General features: G+C 48.3%; 1 long non-coding RNA gene across 1 annotated transcript; it reads left to right on the top strand.

Annotated features, from left to right (window-relative positions):
* Positions 1-1,087: 1,087 nt before the first annotated feature.
* On the top strand, positions 1,088-19,025 carry LOC105864079 (uncharacterized). The gene is made up of 5 exons (XR_012919608.1): positions 1,088-1,186; positions 7,751-7,891; positions 16,701-16,844; positions 17,370-17,443; positions 18,874-19,025. It is a non-coding gene; the product is annotated as an uncharacterized LOC105864079 (long non-coding RNA).
* Positions 19,026-19,745: the final 720 nt, after the last annotated feature.

Here is a 19,745-nt window from a genome sequence, read left to right as displayed (position 1 = left end):
CATTCAGAGTGTGGGTCGAGCTCAGAAACGGTTGCCAAGCAGTCCCGTGCGGCGGACCGCATGGGGCAGCCCAGCACACGAGGGAGGGCAGGGCTCCCACAAAGCTAAGAAATTTCTTCTCTCTCTCGTTCACATTCCCAGATCCCAAAGGGCCAGTGTTGAAGGCACAGGGAGTATTCAGAACGCAGGTCTCCCCGCTGTCTCCATCCCGCTGGATGATGGGGTCTGGCTGCCGCGTTCCCAACGTGCCCATGCGTCACACACAGCCACGCACACGGTCACTCGGCGGACGCGCACTGAGTGCTCGCTCAACCGACGAGTGCACAGCCCATCGTCTGTGTCCAGGTGCTCGTGATACTAGCAGCGACAGCAGCTTTCACCTGCCTGTGCCTCCCCACGTGCCCTTCTCCGCGAGCCGCACGCCTGGCACCAGGTGACGCCCACCAAACGCACTGAGGGAGGCGCGGCCGCTGCGTTTCGCAGGAGAAGAAATGAGGAGTTGGAGGCAGTTGCCCAAGGGCACGGGTTTGGGGACGTGGAACCGGGTCTGTCTGACTGTGCGACACTGGACCCCCACACTGGTTCCCATTTCACAGGCTGGGCAAGCTGAGGTCACGTGCCTTGCCCTGGGCGAGCACGGTTAATTCAGCAAAACCTCCAAGGCGAGAAGACTGGTTTTACCTGGCAGGGATTCCAGGTGCAGAAGCTCCTTTCATCATCCATAACCCATTCCACACGGATTTTCCAGGGACCCAGGGGCTGACCGGCTCCTGCACCAGCCCCAGCCCAGCCCCGTCTGCGAGGCTTGCTGAGGACGAGCAGGCCCCGCGGCCCTGTCTGCCAAAGTCCCGGCCACCAGGAAGGGCCTGGCAGCCCTGCCCTGCCCCGCGGGAGACGGCCTCCCAGCAGGTCGCCCATAGCCTGAGAGGTGAGAGCGAGGGAATCCAAGCCAGGCCCCCGCCCGCTCCAGCCCCGCCAGGTCTTGGCTTTATGAGAGCACAGGGCTCATAGAGGCTTCACAGACACAGGCCTGAGCTCACACCGTGTGAGGCTGGGCGAGCCGCTCACCTCCCTGTGCCTCAGTTTCCACACCCAGACCTTCTGAAGAGCTGGGAGGAGGAAGGGAGATGGCAACATCAACAGCCCAGCTTCAGCAGACTCTCCGGGGGCGGCTCAGAAACGCCAGGTGAGGCCACCTGAGCATGGGCCTGGAGCTGTGCTGATGGACCCTCAGGACACCCTGGTGGGAAGCCGGGCTGGGCACACACGGAGAAGACCCCGCGCCCCCCCAGCAGCAGAGCACCGGGGCAGGGCAGCCCCTCAGGCTCAGGCCAGGCCTCGCCTCTCTCTGACGGTACCCCGGGCTGGGGGCTGGGGCGTCGCTCCATCTGCCCTCCACCCCTCCACCCTCCCATCAGTTAGCCAGCCCGTCCTTCCTCTGGCTAGAGCCCCGGGCCCCTCCCTCCCTTCTCCTCTGCCCTGGATCCAAACTCCGTCACGCCTCGCCTAGTCCAACACGGTAACCCCCAACGGGTCCCCAGCTCCGATCCCCCCAGTGCAGCCCACCTGGCCGCCGTCCTCCTCCCAGAACAGGGCTCAGCTCCCACTGCCCCCCAGTGGACGCTCGTGTCCCTGGAGTCAGAGACCCCTCACCCTCAAGGCTCCCGTCCAGGAGACCCCTGCTCTTCACCTGCACACCCCTCTCCTACCCTCCCCCTCTCCTACCCTCGGCTGCTGGAGCGTCCCCCTTCCCCAGCCCCGGCCTGCTGTGGCCAGCTCCGCAGGTGCAAACTGGGCCCACCCGCAGGCCACCGCAAAGGCCACGCCCCACGGAGGAACAGCCCTTTGCCACTGGTGAGCTCCCGCTGCATGCCACAGCCTGACCTGATGGCCCCAGGGCCACATGGGGCAGGGTGAGGGGCCGTTCCAGGGAAGGGGAGAGAGGTGGTTGGGTATTTATCCCGCAGTCCCCTGCCTGGGCCACACTGCACCTGCCCCAGCTGGCCCTGCCTCCGTCCCAGGAATCTCACCTTCTTCGCATCCTAACTTCAGGCCCGGCGACCTGGGGCACTGCACTGTCTCTTAGGATTTCCCTTCCCCTGCTCACCCTTTGCAGATGCCAAATCCGTTAAATTCTCCCCAAATGCCCCAATTTGAGGGTGTCCTATGTCCTGCCAGGGCCTGACCAATACACGTTAAATGGCCACGTTGAAAAGCCTTGCTTCACTCAGGTAGATACCGCTGCCTCCCCATCCAGCTCCCAGGCACCACTCTCTCCCCCGGGGTTACAATTTCCTAGACGTCCGAGAAGTCCGGGGTGGACTCAGCTTCTGGAAGCAGGATAGCAAGGCAGGCCGGGCACCGCTGGAGCCCATGTCCCTACCGAGGGCAGGGGCGTGTGAATGTCCCCGGTACTGTGAATGCCCACGTCTGGAAAACACATCTGCGGCCCCCAGAGTGGCAGGGAGGCTGGGGGAGACAGCCCCAGGGAGAGGCAGGACAGTAGGACAGAGGTGTGGGAATGTCCCTGAAGCATCCGAGACAACGGAGGCCCTGGAGAGAAGAGAGCGCAGGGGGCCAGACGTGGTCCCCTCCATACCCATCAGGGTCTCTCCGGGGGGCTGCAGGAAAGGCGAATGTTCTCAAAGCCCCCAAGATGACTGTGACAAGCAGCTGGGCTTGGTGAACAAATGACTTGGAATTCCTACCATCCCTGAGTGCTCAGTTCCACGATCTACTACTAGTCAGAGTCGAAGAGGATTCCAAGTTCTAATTCTACTCTGGTCCTTGCAAGAGCCCGGAAGGAATTTGACGGGAGTATGTCATAACCACCCGGAACCTCCTCTTTGGTCTCCCCAGCCACCCTGCACTCTGAAGAAGCTTTCCCCAAGCTCAGACTTTATGAAAATCCCTGCATTCAGGCTCCAAAGAGGCCGGGGCCTCATTGCGACACCCAGGCCCTTCTCCAGCACAGATTCCATGTGAGTTTCATGAACCGATAAGCGCATGTTTGAATTAATACCAATATTTACTGGGGTTGAACAAGAATCCACACCAACGTGTATCTCTGGGCTTCATCTGCGTGTCCCTTATGGAGTTATTAAAACACCTGAATATAATTTTAATAATCAGTGGGATTTTAATTAACGCAATCATGATCCCCATTCAATGGAATGCCTCGGATTCAAAAAGTAATTACTCATTCACGACACTTAATTTGAAGTGTTGCCACAGATTTGTATCTCCTGAAGCCACAAGAAGTTAGATCATCCTATTTCTTGTTAGAACTTATAAAGCAGGTTCACTTCAGAGAGAGGACGGAGACCAGGTTCCTGGAGAGGGGGAAGAAACGAAAAGAGCCAGAGCCAGCTGGGTGGCCTCCCAGGAGGGAAGCCGAGCGTGGTCTCCAGAGAGAGAGGACCCGGTAGCATGGCCCAGCACGCTCCCTGCCCCGTGCCCGGGTCCCCAGTGCCGGACCCTTGCAGGGATGGAGAGCTCATGACCGGCAGAAAGAAGAGGGGACCTGTGTCACCTTACACAGCCACTTCTCTCCAAATCTCCGTTTCCTCCTCTACCCAGTGGAGGGAGTGGGGTCTCGCCCTCCTGCCCCCTTGTCGCCGTAGGTGGAAGCCAACTGGGTGCTGGCCTCTCCAGACAGAGGGACCGTCCACCATGGACCTGGAAAATGTCCTGGGGCCACCACTCCGGGGGACACCGGCAGAGCCCCCAGGGTGTGGGTTGGTAGAGGGAAGCAGAGCCCAGGGCGACTTTGACCAGCAGAGGCACCTCCCGCTGGCCCTCGCGCACTCAAAGCTGCACACGGTCAGGTCCGAAGCCTGGGGGCTCGGGGAGCTGCAGGAGCCGAGAGCTGAGCCCGTGGCCATTCCCAGGGCAGGGTCACACTGAGACGAAAAGGGACAGCCCTTTACTTGCTCAAGGTAGCCGTGCAAAAGGAGACCTGCGCGGGGATGGCCTCTGCCAGAGGACCCAGGAGAGCGGACACTCAAGTTAACACACACACCAGTTACCGGGAACAGCCTACTGATTTGCCTGTGCTAGGAAGACAATTATTTTGAATTTTATCATTCCACCAAATCTTTTCCACCTGCATAAAAATCATCCACACACTGACAGCTCGGAATAAAATTTGGAAAAAGCACCTGGCTTGCTTCAGAGTGGTGGCTCCCAACCAGGACAGTTGTGTGCACATTTGGCCAAGCATGAGAGCTGCTGGCATCTGATGTGCAGAGGACAGAGATGCCCTCTAGACAAGTGAACTTTCGTAGTTTGCCCACTTCATCTAAGTCATTGGCTTTGCTGGCAAAAAACTTATAATAATGTTCCCTGGTTAGCCCTTTAATATCTGTAGAATTGGTAGTGACGTCACCTCTCTTATTCTTGATACTTGTAATTTGTTTATTCTCCCTTTTCTCCCATATCAGGCTGACCACAGTTTCAATTGACATTGTCAATAAAAAGTTTTTGGTATGACTGATTTTTCCTATAGATTTATTTCTATTGGTTTTCCATTTCTTTGATTTCTGCTCCTGATTGTTTTTATTTCCATTTTTTCCTGCTTAAATTTGGATTCATTTTTTTCTTTAAGTAGTTTTTAAAGGTAGAAGCTGAGACAAATGACTTGAGAACTTTCTTCTTTTTCTGTTATATGTATTTAAAGCTACAAATTTCCCCTAAGTGCTGCTTTAGCAGCATTCTATAAATTTTGATGTATTTTTATTTTTATTCAGTTTAAAATACTTTGTGATTTTCCTTTTGATTTCTTCTTTGACTCTTGGATTATTACAAGGGTATTGTTTAATTTCCAAATACGATTGGCTCTCTGTATCTGGGGGTTCACATCCATGGATTTGACCAACCATGGATTGAATATATTTAAAAAAGAAAAAAAGATTGCATTTGTATTAAACATGTATAGACTTAGTGGTTTTTTTTACATTATTTCCTAAACCATACAGTATAATGATCTATATGGCATTTACATTGTCTTAGGTATTATAAACAATCTAGAGATGATTTAAAGTATATGGGAGGATATATGGGAGGATCTGTGTAGGCTACATGCAGATACTGTGCCATTTTATGTCAGAGACTTGAGCATCCAGATTTTGGTATCTGCTGGAGAGGTCCTGAAACCAATCCCCCACAGATACCAAGCAGCAACTGTACTTGACAATTTTCCAGATGTCTTTGCATTATTAACGTTTAATTTAATTCCATGTGGTGAGTGAAAATGTTTTGTGTGACATGGATTGTTGAGACTTGTTTCCTAACCCAGAATATGTTCTAGTTAGGTGACTGTTTCATTTGTACTTGAAAAGAATGAGCATTCCACTGTTATTGGGTGAAATGTTCTACAAATGTCAATTAGGTCAACTGGTTGATAGGGTTCTTCAGGTATTATTAATGATTTTCTGTCTACTTGTTCTGCCAATTATTGAAAAGGGGATATTGAAATCTACAACTAAACTTGTGAATCTGTTTATTTCTTCATGCAGTTCTAACAGTTTTGCTCCATGTATTTTGATGTTTTGTTACTAGGTACATAAATATTTAGGATTATTATGTTTTTTGATGAATTAACCCCTTTTCATTATGAAATGATCATCAGTATCCCTTTGTTATTCTTTGCTCTGAAATATCCTTTGTCTAATTATTAATGTAATCCCACTTTCTTTTGTTTAGTGTTAACATGATATATTTTCCCATCCTTTTACTTTAAACTATTAGTGTCTTTATATTTAAAATGGGTTTCTTGTAGGCAGCATAAAGTTGGGTCTTATTTGTTTCTTTAAAAAATTAAGCTGACAATTTCTGCCTTTTAATGGTGGTGTTTAAATAATTAATTTTTAATGCCATTATAGATATGATCAGGTTTAAATCTTGCTATCAGTTTTCTATTATTCTTATCTGTTATTTGTCCTTTTTATCTTCTTTTCTGCTTTCCTTTGGATTGAGTATTTTTTTAATGATTCCATGTTATCTCCTTTTGTTTATTAGTTTATTAGTATAACTTTTTGTTTAGCTATTTTAGTAGTTCCTTTATGGTTAATATGCATCTTTAATTTATTATGGTCTACTACCACTTTATATATAGTATGAGCTGCTTATAACGGTATACTTCTTTTTTCTTTCCCTCCTGGCATTTGTGCTATTGTTGCCATACATTTTGTTTTTACATGTATGTAAAATAACATGTGTTATTAAAACCCAACAATATATTGTTACTAGTTTTCCTTTAAGCAGCCAAATTCTTTTTAGCGTTTTAAATAAGAAAGTTGCTTTTACATTTACCCACATAGTTTATTGTTTCTGATGTTCTCCATCCCTTTAGAGATATAGGTTTCCATCTGGTATCATTTTCCTTCTTCATGAAGGATTTCCTTTAACATTTCTTATAGCACAGGTTTGCTTTTGATGAATTCTTTCAACTTTTGTATGTCTGAAAAAGGCTTTATTTTGCCTCTACTTACTGTAGCACAGTCTCAAAGTATCAACAAATCTGTCAACAATTCCCTTTTTCCCTTTTACTACACTCCAAGACTCTAAGAGGATGCAAGGAGTGGAAGGATTTAGAATTATGTCTCTTGTGCAGAATATTTTACAAGGGCATAGAGGAATCTGCAAGTGTCTGCCATCCACTGAGGCAGGAGCCTATGTGGCTAACTGTCATGAATCAGAAGACGTATAATTTTAAGATAGCAATTTTCTCCTAATTGATTCAATGCTATTCCATTCAAAATCCCAATTTCTTGTAGAAATGAACAAGCTAACTCTAAAATTTGTATAGACATGAAAAGAACCTAGAATAGCAGACACAACTGTTAAAAAGAAGAACATAGTTGGGAGACTAACACTATCTGACTTCAAGACTTATTATAAAGCTACTGTAATTAAGACAATATGGCACTGGTGTTTAGATAGACAACTAGATTATAGTTGAGAAATCAACTCACATATATATGGTTGTTTGATTTTCAACAGAGATATAAAGGTAATTTAGTGGGGAAAGGACAGTCTTTTCAATAATGGTACTAGAACAATTAAATAATTATGTGCAAAAAATATATAAATTTCAGCTTAGGTGTGGTGGCTCATGCTTGTAATCCTAGCACTCATAACCATATTGACAAATATCAGAATAATTATGCCAAGTGAAAGAAGCCAGATGTAGAAGAGTACAAACCATACAACTTGATTTCAATGAAACTCTAGAGAATGCAAACTAATCCATAGGCACAGACAGCAGATCAGCGGTTGCCTGAGGCTGGGGCAGAGGGAGTGAGACAGGGAGGGACAGGAGGAAGAGATTACAGTGGAGTGTGAAGAAACATTAGCAGGTGATTGATATGTTTGCTATCTGAGATATACTGATGATTTCGTGGAGGTATACATATGTCCCAACTTAAATTGTGCACTCTAGTCTTGCATGGTTTACAATGTGTCCATTATACATCACTAAAGCTGTTTAAAAAAATTATACTGTACACGGGCTTTTTGAAATCACAGCCCCATCCTTTTCACCTGAATTACTTACGTGGGTCTTACACCGTTGGAGAACTTCCAAATGAATGAACGTCTTGGTGTTTCTGCCCGTCATTCTATATCACAAGTTGAAAAAAGATCCTCATCACAGACAAGTGTCCTTGCAGCTGGCTCTGACATTTCACTTGCAACCCTGCCCTTCTATTCTGATTCTGTGCAACTCACGTTCCACTTTCTGCCCAAACAGCTCTGGACGTTTCTTCAGAACATGGAGCTCAGACACAATTGCAGCTCCAGGCTCACATGCAGCATGTGCATTCTGGTACTGTCTGCTCACAAAGAAGACTGTCCCTGCCCACATCCATCAGACTGCCGGCCCTGCCAACAGGTAAGGCAGCTGTGTACAAAGTTGGTACAAACATGCATGCATGCATGTGGGCAACAAAAGAAAAAAATAGATTGGACTTCATGAAAATGTTAAAACTTTGTACAACAAAAGACAATATCAACAGAGTAAAAAGGCAGACCACAGAATGGGAGAAAATATTCTCAAATCATATATCTAGGGCATTACTACCCAGAATGTACAGAGAACTCCTAAAGCCCAACAACAAAAAAACCAACTAGATTCAAAAATTGCAAAGGGCTTGAATAGACATTTCTCCAAAGAACATAAACAAATGGCTAATAACACACACGAAAAGAGACTCAACACCACTAATCGTTAAGGAAATGCACATCAAAACTACAAGATAACAACTTACACCTGTGACGTGAAACCGTAAGTAAGAACCAAACCTCTCCACATGCCATGGCCTCCCCGTAACTGGTAGAGATGCCAAATTCTTATAACAGCAACAAGGCAGCCATGGCGGGTGACTGAAGAGTGGTCACGCACCCTTTGTTCCCAGAGAGGGCAGTGCCAGGAAAAGGTCCTGTCTGGGCCTCTGAGACATCATGGCTGGAGAACTCCTCCCACCAGCCTCCTGCAAGGGGCGTTCAACAGAGACCTCTGGTTTGGGGCTGAAAAGCTACCCAGTCAGGACTCAGTTATTGTCGACCAATCTGGACTGAACCAGTTTAAATCTTCTGTTTGCAAATACAGACCTGATTGGGGACCAGAGCAGGAAATGTGCCTATTTAAGCCAGGTGCCCCCTTTGCTCCCTGGAGCACACTTTCCTTTCGTATGGGAGGCTGTGTCTCCCCAGTCTGCAGATAGTTTAATATAGAAAATAAAGCTCTCTCTTTTTCCTCTGTAGAGCTCATGGTCTTTTGTTAACATGCCCATTGGGATGGCTACCATCAAAAAAAAAAAAAAAAATCCCAGAAAATAACATGTGTTGACAAGGATGTGTAGAAAATGGAACTCTAATACTCTGCTGGTGGGAATGTAAAATGGTGCAGCCACTGTGGAAAACAGTGTGACAGTTCCTCAAAAAATCAAAGATTGAATTATCATGTGATCCAGCAATTCCACTTCCGGGTATGCTATGATCTGAATGTGTGTGTCCCCTCAAAATTCATCTGTCAAAACCTAATCCCCAGTGCAATGCTGTACAGGGAAGGCCTCGGAGAGGTGAACAGAGCAATCCACCCTGGTGAATGGGGCTAGCGTCCTCATAGAAGAGGCTGAGGAAGTTTGCTCCCTCTTACCGAGCGAGGACACGGCTAGAAGTTGCCATCTGTAAGTAACAGGCCCTCACCAGATGCCAAATCTGCGGGCACCTTGATCTTGGACTTCTCAGCATCCAGAACCGTGAACAATAAATTTCGAATTTATTGTTTACAAATTACCCAGTCCGAGGTATTTTGTTATAGCAGCCTGAATGATCTAAAACGGGGTGTAGACCCAAAAAGAATTGAAAACAGGCTCTTGAAGGGAGATTTGTACACCTATGTTATTCACAATAGGGGAAACATGGAAGCACCCCAAGTGTCCATTCGTGCAGCAGCCCACAACCTTTTTGACACCGGGGATTGGCTTCATGGAAGACAATTTTTCCACGGACTGGGGATGGTGGGGTGACATGACGTAGGGGGTGCAGAGCTCAGGCAGTGATGCATGGCTCTTTCCTAACAGGCCACAGACCAGTACTGGGCCATGGCCACAGGGTTGGGGACCGCAGCATGAATGGATGAATGGATAAGCAAAATGTGATATGTACATACAATGGAACATTGTTCAGCCTGAAAGAGGAAGGGAATTTTGACACATGCTACAACATGGATGACTCTTGAGGATGTTATGCTAAGTGAAATGAGCCCATGACAAAAGGACAGATGCTATATGATTCCACTTGAATGAGGTACCTGGAGTCGTCCAATTCAGAGACAGAAAGCAGAACAGTTGCCAGGGGCTGAGGGCCAGGGGGAAATGGGGAGCTAGTATTTAATGGGCACAGAATTTCAGTTTTTCAAGATGAAAAGAGTTATGGAGATGGATGGTGGTGATGCTTACACATTGTGAATGTACTTAATACCACTGAACTGTATATTTAAAAATTGGTTAAGATGATTAATTTTATGTGTATGTTAACACAATTAAAAAATTGGATGGAGAACAAACAAAACACATGCAGGAGCCTCCATGTGCTTTTCCCAGGGAGCGGGCCCTCCAATTCTTCCTCAAATCCTACTTTTTGGCTCTTTTGTAATAATCTTGCTTATTTACTTCTTTTTCATGCATAAAGACCTAAGGCAACTTCTTGTGTGTGTTCTCCTTCTCCCAACTCACAACAGATGTCAGTGAGGGGGAGAGAGAAGGGGCCACAGCATGGCTGGGCTGGCAGGGCCTAGAGATGGTGACCTGGACGGCCCATGCCGTCCAGAGAAGAAGGGACCTTCCCAAGGTCACCCAGGAAGTTAGTGGCCACGCTGAGCCTTGAATCCCAAAATACTTCAAATCTCCTAAATCTCTCTGGCTCTCACCTGGATGCATCCGGTTTGAGAAAGAGAGCAACTACAAAAAGCAAAGCAAACAAAAAAAGGGGGGGGACAGAAGTCTGGGGCCATTTAGCATGGATGAAAATCAGCAATCCCCTAGCACAGCCACCCAGGATCCAGTGTGGTAGTAGCTCATGTTCCCAACCAGAACCCAGAATTCAGCAGACAAAGCCACCTTGTTTCCACTGCCTCTGCGTAAGAGGAAATTATTTTCCACTTGAAGTCCTTAAAACGAAACGGTGCTCAGCGCCTAGATTGCTAAGCTTCTGCTACCAAGCATAGCGTTCAAACGGTTCCAAATCCGAGAAAGGATGTTCAGGTGTAGACTTTCTGCGTGTGTACTTATTTGTAAATTTAGCACACGCATTCTTAAGCAAGTACTGCTACATATATTGAGATGAATTAAATATAAATAAAAGTTCTAGTGTTTTCTCCACATCCCAGTGACAACTCCCTGCACTTCCCCTTTGGAAGCCAGAGACACAGCACATTCCACTGTGTGGCACAGAGTGCTGGCCTGGCCGGGAAACCTGCACCCTACCGCAGCCTGTGCCGCCCGGTGCCACCCGTTCCCTACCCCCCACTGCACAGATTAGGAACCTGACATGCAGAGAGGCGGAATGACTTGCCCAGGGTCGCATGGATAATGAACATGGGTGGGCATGGTCCCAGACGTGACGCCAGAGCTGAGTGTGTTTGGGGGCTGGGCCACAGGGCTACAAGGCCGCATTCAGTGGGAACAGAAGATCTCAGAGGTTTCGAAGTGGAGCAAACACCCAACTCCTAGAATGTCTGCAAAAACACTCGTCCACAGCTTGGCTGGGAGACAGACGTCACGTCAAATAAATCAACACTTAAAATTTGCAGTAAGTACTGCGGAGGGGGCGTTTGTGTAATGAGAGCAGAAGACGGGAGGAACACTGGAATTGATAAACCAGGGATTAGGGGTGGCTTAGCCTGCTTTTTGCATTCTACAAGATGATCCATCAGCTGTCGGGGAGGGAGGATGGTCTGTAGCAACCCACATGCCCTGCCAGGGTTAAAATTTTCCACTTAGTGCAAACCAAGGTGCCAGCCTCACTCGGCTGTCTGTACAGAGGCTGACAGCCAACTGGTGTTAGTAGGAATCTCCCGCGAGCTTCTCCAATTTGCTGCTGCCGTGTGTGTGCTTAACGTTTCCTGTTAGGGACCGTCTGTGTTACCGTAATGTCCCCATCCTTTCAAGCTCCTCTCTCTCTCTTCATTTTATGAGCGTGCACACCAATTAATATTCCAGCAGTTTTTATTATTGTTCCCAGTCCACGAGAATAACCACCCCTCATTTTATTACACGTTAATTCCTGGAGAGTTGTTAGCCTATGTTGGGTTATTCTTTCTAGCAGGGCCCGGGGCCAGGCCTGGAGCTGCTCCTTAGTAAATGAGTGAAAAATCTATTCTCTGTCCCTTTGAATGTGCCAGTTCCTCAAGCCATGGGTCCTCCCACAAAACGGGAGAAAGAAAAAGAAAGAGAAGCTTCTATTGACATTGGAGGTTTCTGGAATTTTCTAGGTAGCAAATTGGTTTTTCACGGAGCACATGGAGGAGAGGTGATATTGGAGCTCGAGCATAGCGCCCAGCAATGTGCACAAATCACCTGCTCACAGGGACACAAAGTTCCACACTGTGAAGCAGCACCAAAAGGAAGGGAGAAACGGGAGGACCACTTGAGGCCAGGAGTTCAAGACCAGCCTGAGCAGTAGCAAGACCCCATCTCTACAAAAATTCTTTTTAAAAATTTTAGTTGGGCATGGTGATGCACACCTAAAGTCCCAGCTACTCAGGAGGCTGAGCCAGGAGCATCGCTTGAGCCCAGGAGTTTGAGGTTACAGTGAGCTATGGTGACACCACTGCACTCCAGCCAGGGTAACAGAGCAAGACCTTGTCTAAAACAAACAAACAAACAAAAAGCAAGCAAGGCAGGAAGGAAGAGCAAAAAACCTTCAGTATTTTGACCAACCTAGGGAAGGGGTGGCTTTACCCTTGTCTATTTCAGGGACTGAATACAAAGGGCTCTGGTGACAGCAAATAAGACAAATACTGGCTCCACGAGCATGGTGACCTCACTGTGTAGGTGCCAAAGAGTGCAGCAACCTCAGGGTCAGGCAGATTGGGGTCAGTCCTGCTCCGCTTTTACTGGGCTGAGAACACCGGGCAGACCCTCTCTGGCCGGTTTGGGTTAGACTGTTGGCTGCCTCCCGCCCACGGCTTCACCTCCACGGAGCTCGGCCCATGAATGGCGTCGGGGCTGGAGTCATTGCTAAACCCAGTCTCCTCTCCTAGCCCAGAGGTTCCCCGGCAGACACTGTTACAGGACTCATTAGCTGCATCCCCAGATCGTGGCACAAGACTACAGAGCTCAAGAAAGATCTAGAATGCATGCTTCTCTAAGCAGAGGCTGAAATCAGACCAGGAGGGTGTGGTGATGGTCATGATGACAATGATACAGAGCGCAGCCACTTTCACTGAGCATCTGATCTACCCCCTTGTAGGAACTCGGGCTCACCACCTGCAGAGTCCCAGAAGGGGCCTTTGAAGTGGGGGCGCACAGCACCGCTCACAGATGGGAGGAAGGGAGCCCCGAGTGGTGACGGGACCCTCCCAAGGGTCCCGGGAACCCAGCTCTAGGGACTCCCCCTAACCCTGTTTACTCCCCGGCCCCTAATGTCTTGCTGGAGTCCCGCATTGACCAGGTAGGTGACCCTGAGGCACGGCCATGAAGGGTGCAGCAGGAAGTGCAGCCTCAGCACTTCCCCGCCCCAGTCGGCCGCTTCCGCAGGGCTGGCCCAGCCCACAGCTGAGGCAGCCGGCTCCCGGGCCAGCCAACCGGTGCACCGCAGGATGCTCGCTCTGCAGCTCCGCCCTTGTCTCCAGGCAAGGCTGCTCTGCACGGCTGCCATCTCCGCACCTTATCGGAACATCTGCACCTCTGAGGACACAGCCCAGCAGGCTCAGAACAGCGATTTCCTTCAGATCTCCCTCCAGAAGCCCCTATCACAGGCATCGCAGATTGAAACAAGAGCCCCCCGAGTAAAACTTGAGGGGTGTCCTCCCTTGTGGGGCCCGGCCTGGAGCAGAGGCTACAGGGAACCATATGTAGCAAGTACCTTGTCCTCCTCCATCTGGTAAGCTCTTAGCTATCCTGCAGAACCCCAGCTCAAATGTCCTTTCCCTTAGATTTCCCAGTGTCTCCTCCAGCCCTGGCTATAATGGCCAGTGCTCCAACAATACCATGTCCACTTGTCTCACTGGATGGTGGTGTCCATCTCCCTCACCAGACTACAACTGGAAGTTATAAACCTCCTTGTGGTACAAATACAGGTTGGCCACATAGAATAGATGTAGGATTTGATCTCGGTTGATCAGATTAGTAGCTCTGTGACCACAAGAAAGATTGCCTCTCTGAACCAGTTCTCTCATCTGTATCAGGGGGACAAAATAGGGATCTCGATCACTGTGGGAATGGGCCATTTCGAGGGCTAGAAACATAGCAGCCACTTGGTAAATGCAAGGGCCACACCCTCTCCCCTCCCACCTTCCCATGCTTGGCACTACACCCAGCACATGGAGGTTCTCACTCATGATTATTTAAAGGAATCACTGAACGGATGGAATCAATTAAAATGCTGAGATTTTACTCAATACGCAATCCTTAGAGCATGGAGAGCTCTAACTTGAGGAATAGCCCCGACCTCCCTACCAAAGAAAACACACCAGGGCAGATCCAGCTAGAGCCCCACCACTCCCATTTGCTCCCTCCTCTTGGACTCACGGAAAGACTACATTTCCCAGCATCCCTCACAGCGACCTTAGGGCCATGTGCTTGGTTCTGGCCAATGGGATGTGAGTGGCCATGTGGACACCTCCCTGAACCCAGCCCTAACCCACTCTACATGATCCTTTTTGCTCTCTGTCCTCTGTCCTTGTGACTGAAGGTGAAGGACTCTGGAAAGAGTGGCGCCACATGACTGAAGGAGCCCAGTTTTTCCTGGGTCAATGCTCAGTTTAAGATCTACCAACCCTCAGGGACTCTAACACTAGTAAAAAAATAAATTTTTGTATGTGAAGCCACTGAAATGCCAAGTTGTTTGTTTTAGCGGCTACTATTACTTATCGTGAAGGATATATAGAAATAGGAGGCAAAAAAGAAATGCAGATTTCTTAAAAATTTAAAAGAGCTTATCAGTCAAGCGGCAGGCAGTGAGGGAACCAATACGATAGCATAGACAGACGGATGTTTGAGTTATCGAGGGGCAAGCGTCCTCTAGAACTGCTGCCGCTGGTCATTGGAAAGGCAGGACTTGTGCCTGCTGAGCTTACAGCGCTAGGGAAGAGGCTGGGAAACACAGCGTCAATAATCTGCATATATCAGCTATAGTCAGGTACAGCTGGAAAAACATAAAAGAAAAAGAGAAGCTGAGGGGAGAATTGGCCAGTTTGCAAAATGGAAGGGGAAGAGAGTCCAGAAATGTGGGGTCTGACTGGGTTGGAAAAGCCAACTGCTTCTCATCCTCAATAGTTAGAAATGGGATTTTAGAGAGTTTGGGGGTCAAAGACCCAGTAAGTCTGGGTTGGACAAAGTGACTAACAATAAAGATCAGATGAAGGGTGTGGCCTTCTGTTCAACCTGTTGAACTTCAAGGAAACACCAGTAAGTTGAAAGAGAGTGAGAGAGTGAGAGAGCACAGGAGAGAAAGCAAAGAAACGAAACCCATGTGAGAATTTTCACCCAAGGAGGGACTTGGGGTGTGGGCACTGAGACTCAGAGCCCGGCAAAGCAAATCGATCAGAAAGTCATGATTAGATTGTTAAGCAACACGCATTGCCAAAGAAACCAAAAGTCTGAATTTTAAAAACCTTTCACTGTTCAAGACTTAAAACACATTCTGTTCTAGAAGAAAACAGGAGAAAAACTGTGACCTTGGCTTAGCGAGAGAGTTCTTAGATACAGCACCGACAGTAACAATCCTTAAAAGAAAAAAATTGACAAATTAGACCTCATCAAAATGAAAACTTCTGCTCTTCAAAAGACAGTGTTAAGAAACTTTAAAAGACAAGCCAAAAATCTCGGAGAAAATACTTGCAAATCACATGTCAGAGAAAGGACTTGTATTCAAAATATGTAAAGAACTCACAACTTAAAATAAGAAAACAACTCAATAACAAAAAGGGCAAAAGAGTTGAAGAGACATATCACCAAATAAGAGAGATAGATGGCAAATAATCACATAAACACGCACAATCATTAGGGAAATGCAAATTAAAACTACAGTTACACACTTATTATAATGGCTAAAATCAAGAAGACATACCAAGTGCTGACAAGGAAAGAAAGAAACTGGCACTGTTGTTTATTACTGATGGGAATACAAAACGTTACTGCCGCTTTGGAAAACACATTGGCAGTTTCTCATAAAGTTAAACATACACTTACCATATGACCATTCCATTCCTAGATATTTACCCCAAAGAAACGAAAACTTATGTTCACACAAAAACCGATATGTGAATGTTTATAGGAGCTTTATGCATGTTTCCAGCCAAAAAAAAAAAAAAAAAAAACCAGAAACAACACAAATATCCTTCAAGGAGTGACATCCATACAATGGAACACTACTTGCAACAAAAAGGAATAAGTTATTTTGTTGACACACAAAAGAACTTGGATGAATCCCAAATGCGTTTCACTAAGTAAAAGAAGGTAGGCTCAAAAGGCTCCTGCTATATGACCCCAAAACAGACCAGAGGTGGCCAGGGACTAGGGAAGGGGGAAAGGGCTGACAACAGAAGAACAAGGGAAATTTGCACGGTGATGGAACTATCCTAAATCTTGATTGTCGTGGTGGTTACATGATCATATGTATTTGTCCAAACTCAGAATTGTGTTATTAAAAGGTGAATTTTGCCATACTTAAATTATACCGCAACATTTAAAAATATGAAGAAGAAAAAAAGCTGACCATAGGCAATCAATAACTAATTGGCATTAAAAACACTGAAGCCCCAACCTCTCCTTGGGGAGGATGCAGGCTTTGAAGGCTGCACAGACCCAAGCGGGGGTGCCCCTCAACAGTAACCTCAGAGGTGGCCAGGGAGAGAAACGGGCAAGGGGGAGCCCTGAAGGATGGTCCCAGCTCGGAGATGCTCCCAGCACGGAGAACGGAGTTTCTCTGGGAGACCAGGATCAGGACCTGACCAATGACAGTCCTTTCCCTAGTCCTCAGGTGCAGAGAGCCTTCAGGGCTGAGGATTTCAGACTTGCTGCAAGCGAGGGACTGCGATTATCTCCCGTCGATCCATACTCCTACAGGACGTGTCCATTGCAGTTGCCCGGCCTCTGTTCCACCACTGGATGTTGCATGTATGCAGGGCGTGCACTTGTCTCTGTAGTTCATAGGCCACCAGGTCGTGAGGAGCCACCTCTGCACCAGGTGCACAGGGTTCTGTGGCACTCGGAAGTCCTGGTCTTTACGCCGGATATGTAGACGGGCAATGGGGGTTGTTCCCCTCGGGGAGGGGGTGGCTGTCTTCTATGTGCCGGAGGAAGAGTTTGAAAGCTATTTGATAACCAAAAAGGAGCTGGTTTAAGGGTTGGATGTTTTAGCGACCAGTATTGCCTATACCGACTGATACGCACGGTAATATTTAAAGAAGTGATGTGTGAGCCTGGCATGAGTGCATCTGACATCTGAGCCAAGACAAAAGGCTGGGCTATTTGATGACCAGAAATGACCAGGATGCATGGGAAGATGATAATTGCCAGCCCAGTTGTAGTCAGGTTGGGTCATGTGACTGAATTCTGGCCAGTCCTCTGCCTGGTCCTTAAATAGTCCCGTGTAACCTTCCACTGTCTCTTTCTGTCTGGTCCATGGGGCTGGAAGCAAAGGAGTCCACGGCAGTGGAGCCACACAGTAGAAGGAGCCAGAGCCTTGAGTCCCCGCTTGAAGAAGAGCCGTCCAGGTAAGACACCTGACTCTCATCAGATGAAGATGTAAGCAAGAAATCAACTTCTATTAATATCCTGAGAGCTGGTTTGAGGGCTGGTTGTTTCAGCAACCAGTACTGCCTATACTGACTGATACAGGTGGTGAGATTTAAGGAAGTATATGTGAGCTTGGGATGAGTGTACCTGACATCTGCACCAAGGCTGGGCAACACCCAAAGACCTCACATGCCTTCTGCAGGGCACAGGTGGCGTGGAAAGGGCCAGACACCAGAGTGAGTGTGGGACACTGTAGTGAGGACTGTGGTCAATCCAAGCTACCTCTGGGCACATACTGCATGCCTGTAGTCCCAGCTACTCAGGAGGCTCAGGCAGGAGGATTGCTTGGGCCTGGAGGATCGCTCGAGCCCAGAAGTTTGAGACCAGTCTGAACAACATACAAGACCTTGTCTCTTAAAAAAAAAAAAAATTCCTCCAAGCAGAAGTCACTTGACAGTTTGAGTTGAGTTGACCTTTGCATCCCAGAATGACCTATCCATAAAATATCCTGCCTCGCTGCAGAGGGTGAGGGCTGTGGGAGCAAGGGACAGGGGTCCAGGAACAGGTGTGCAACATCTGCATAGTCTGTCATTCCTTGGTTGATTAGAGCCAGTGCCCATGCCTGGGGGAGACCCCATGCCAGAGCAGGGCAAGGCGAAGCCCAAGGGGCCCGGAGTGACCTGGGTCACCAGGAAGCACCTCCAGCAGAGAAACCCCCTGGAGACTTGCAGCTGAGCTAACAGAATAGAGAGCTCTTGCTCCAGGGCCCCCACCAGACAGGCAACACTGTTCCTGGGGTCCAGCATCGGAGTTAGGCCTGGGAGTGGGGGTGAAGGGTCCCAGCTAGAGGGAGAGGAGCTCAGGGAGGCAGGAGCCAGGCAGGATCTGCTACTTTAGTTTCTCTATTAGAGCTTTATCCTGCCTATCAAAGTTCTCTAGTTAGTAACAAGGGGTGTGTGTGTTTTGGCTGGGGTTCTTTGGAAAATGGGAAGTCTAAAGGTTAACACAGGCCAAGGGAAATACAGAAGAACAGTCTAAATTATAGAGCAACCTATAAATGGTTACCTATAACAGGATAGTACATACATTGCAAGTTCTGTACAAGTGGACACCATGATTCTCTCTCCACACGCCTCGCACATGCCTCACATCCATGGTGTAGACAGGTGAGTGTTTAGCATGAAGACAAGAGTTACAGAAAACATACTTTATTCTTTGGGTGATTAAATGGGCTTCCATGTTTTCATAGAGTGGAGAAGTTCAGAAGGTGCATGTGCGTCTACGGTTTCATACTGTTTCCCCAGAACCCTCACAGGCAGGATGTTCATTCTCTGCAATGAGCACATGAGGAAAAAGGAGCTCAGAGTCTCGAGGTAAGAATACAGCTGGAATCTCTGCTCTTCTACAGATCGGGTTCCTCACCCCTGCCTCTACCCAGCGGCAACCAACCTCGCACACAAAGTGTGATCATCAAAACTGTCTCCAGACATTGGCAAATGTCCCCGGAGAAAAGACCCACCCTGCACTGCTATATAGGTGGATTAATTCACATGCCCAGGAAAGGGCTGGTCTCAATTCCTAGTCTCCAACTCTTGGGGCACAGTGTGGTTTAGAACCCAGAATAGTGGGAGTTTTACAAAGGTAAATGCATGATATCCCAGCAGAGTCTGGGACAGCCTCCACCCCCGAGACAGGTCCATTCCACCGAGGAACGGATGCATGTCTGCAGTAAGCAGGGTAAGCAAAGACGGCCGCGGTCTCACGGTCGGGCCTTGCTGCCAGGTTAAGTGTGCTACGAAACCACCAAAGAGCTGGCTTTGGGGGCTCTTGAGGAAGAGTCCACGGGCAAACTGCCACACACAGAGGCGGAGGGATGTCCCCAAGGTCCCATGACTGCTTCCAGGGACCAGGCTGTTTGGGGAGAGCCGGTCCACTTCCCAGGGCTCCACACTCGCCCCTCCTAACTGCCCAGGCCCCACGCCAGGGGAAGGAGGACGACACAGACTTGGGTCCTTGGCCCCAGCTGTGTCCCCCCTGCTCCCTCTGCCCCAGGCAGCTTCCCTCTGGACCCCCTGGGTCTCACTTTCCCCTTTTCAGGTCATCTCAGTGTGTGACGAGTCTCCCCAGGTGGCTGATTCACAAGATGGTGATCAGTGCAGTGGGAGACCCAGGGATGTAAGAAACGTAAACGAAAGAGGAGAAAAAGACGCGAGCCCTCCCTCAGCCACAGCCTCAGCTGGAAGAACGGCTCCGGGAACTGTCCAGGCAGGCCTAAGGGAT

The sequence above is a fragment of the Microcebus murinus genome, chromosome 6 (assembly GCF_040939455.1).
Source record: "Microcebus murinus isolate Inina chromosome 6, M.murinus_Inina_mat1.0, whole genome shotgun sequence".
NCBI classification, from domain to species: Eukaryota; Metazoa; Chordata; class Mammalia; order Primates; family Cheirogaleidae; genus Microcebus; species Microcebus murinus.
Note: the sequence above shows the minus strand (reverse complement) of the source record. Positions and strands in the feature narration are given on the sequence as shown.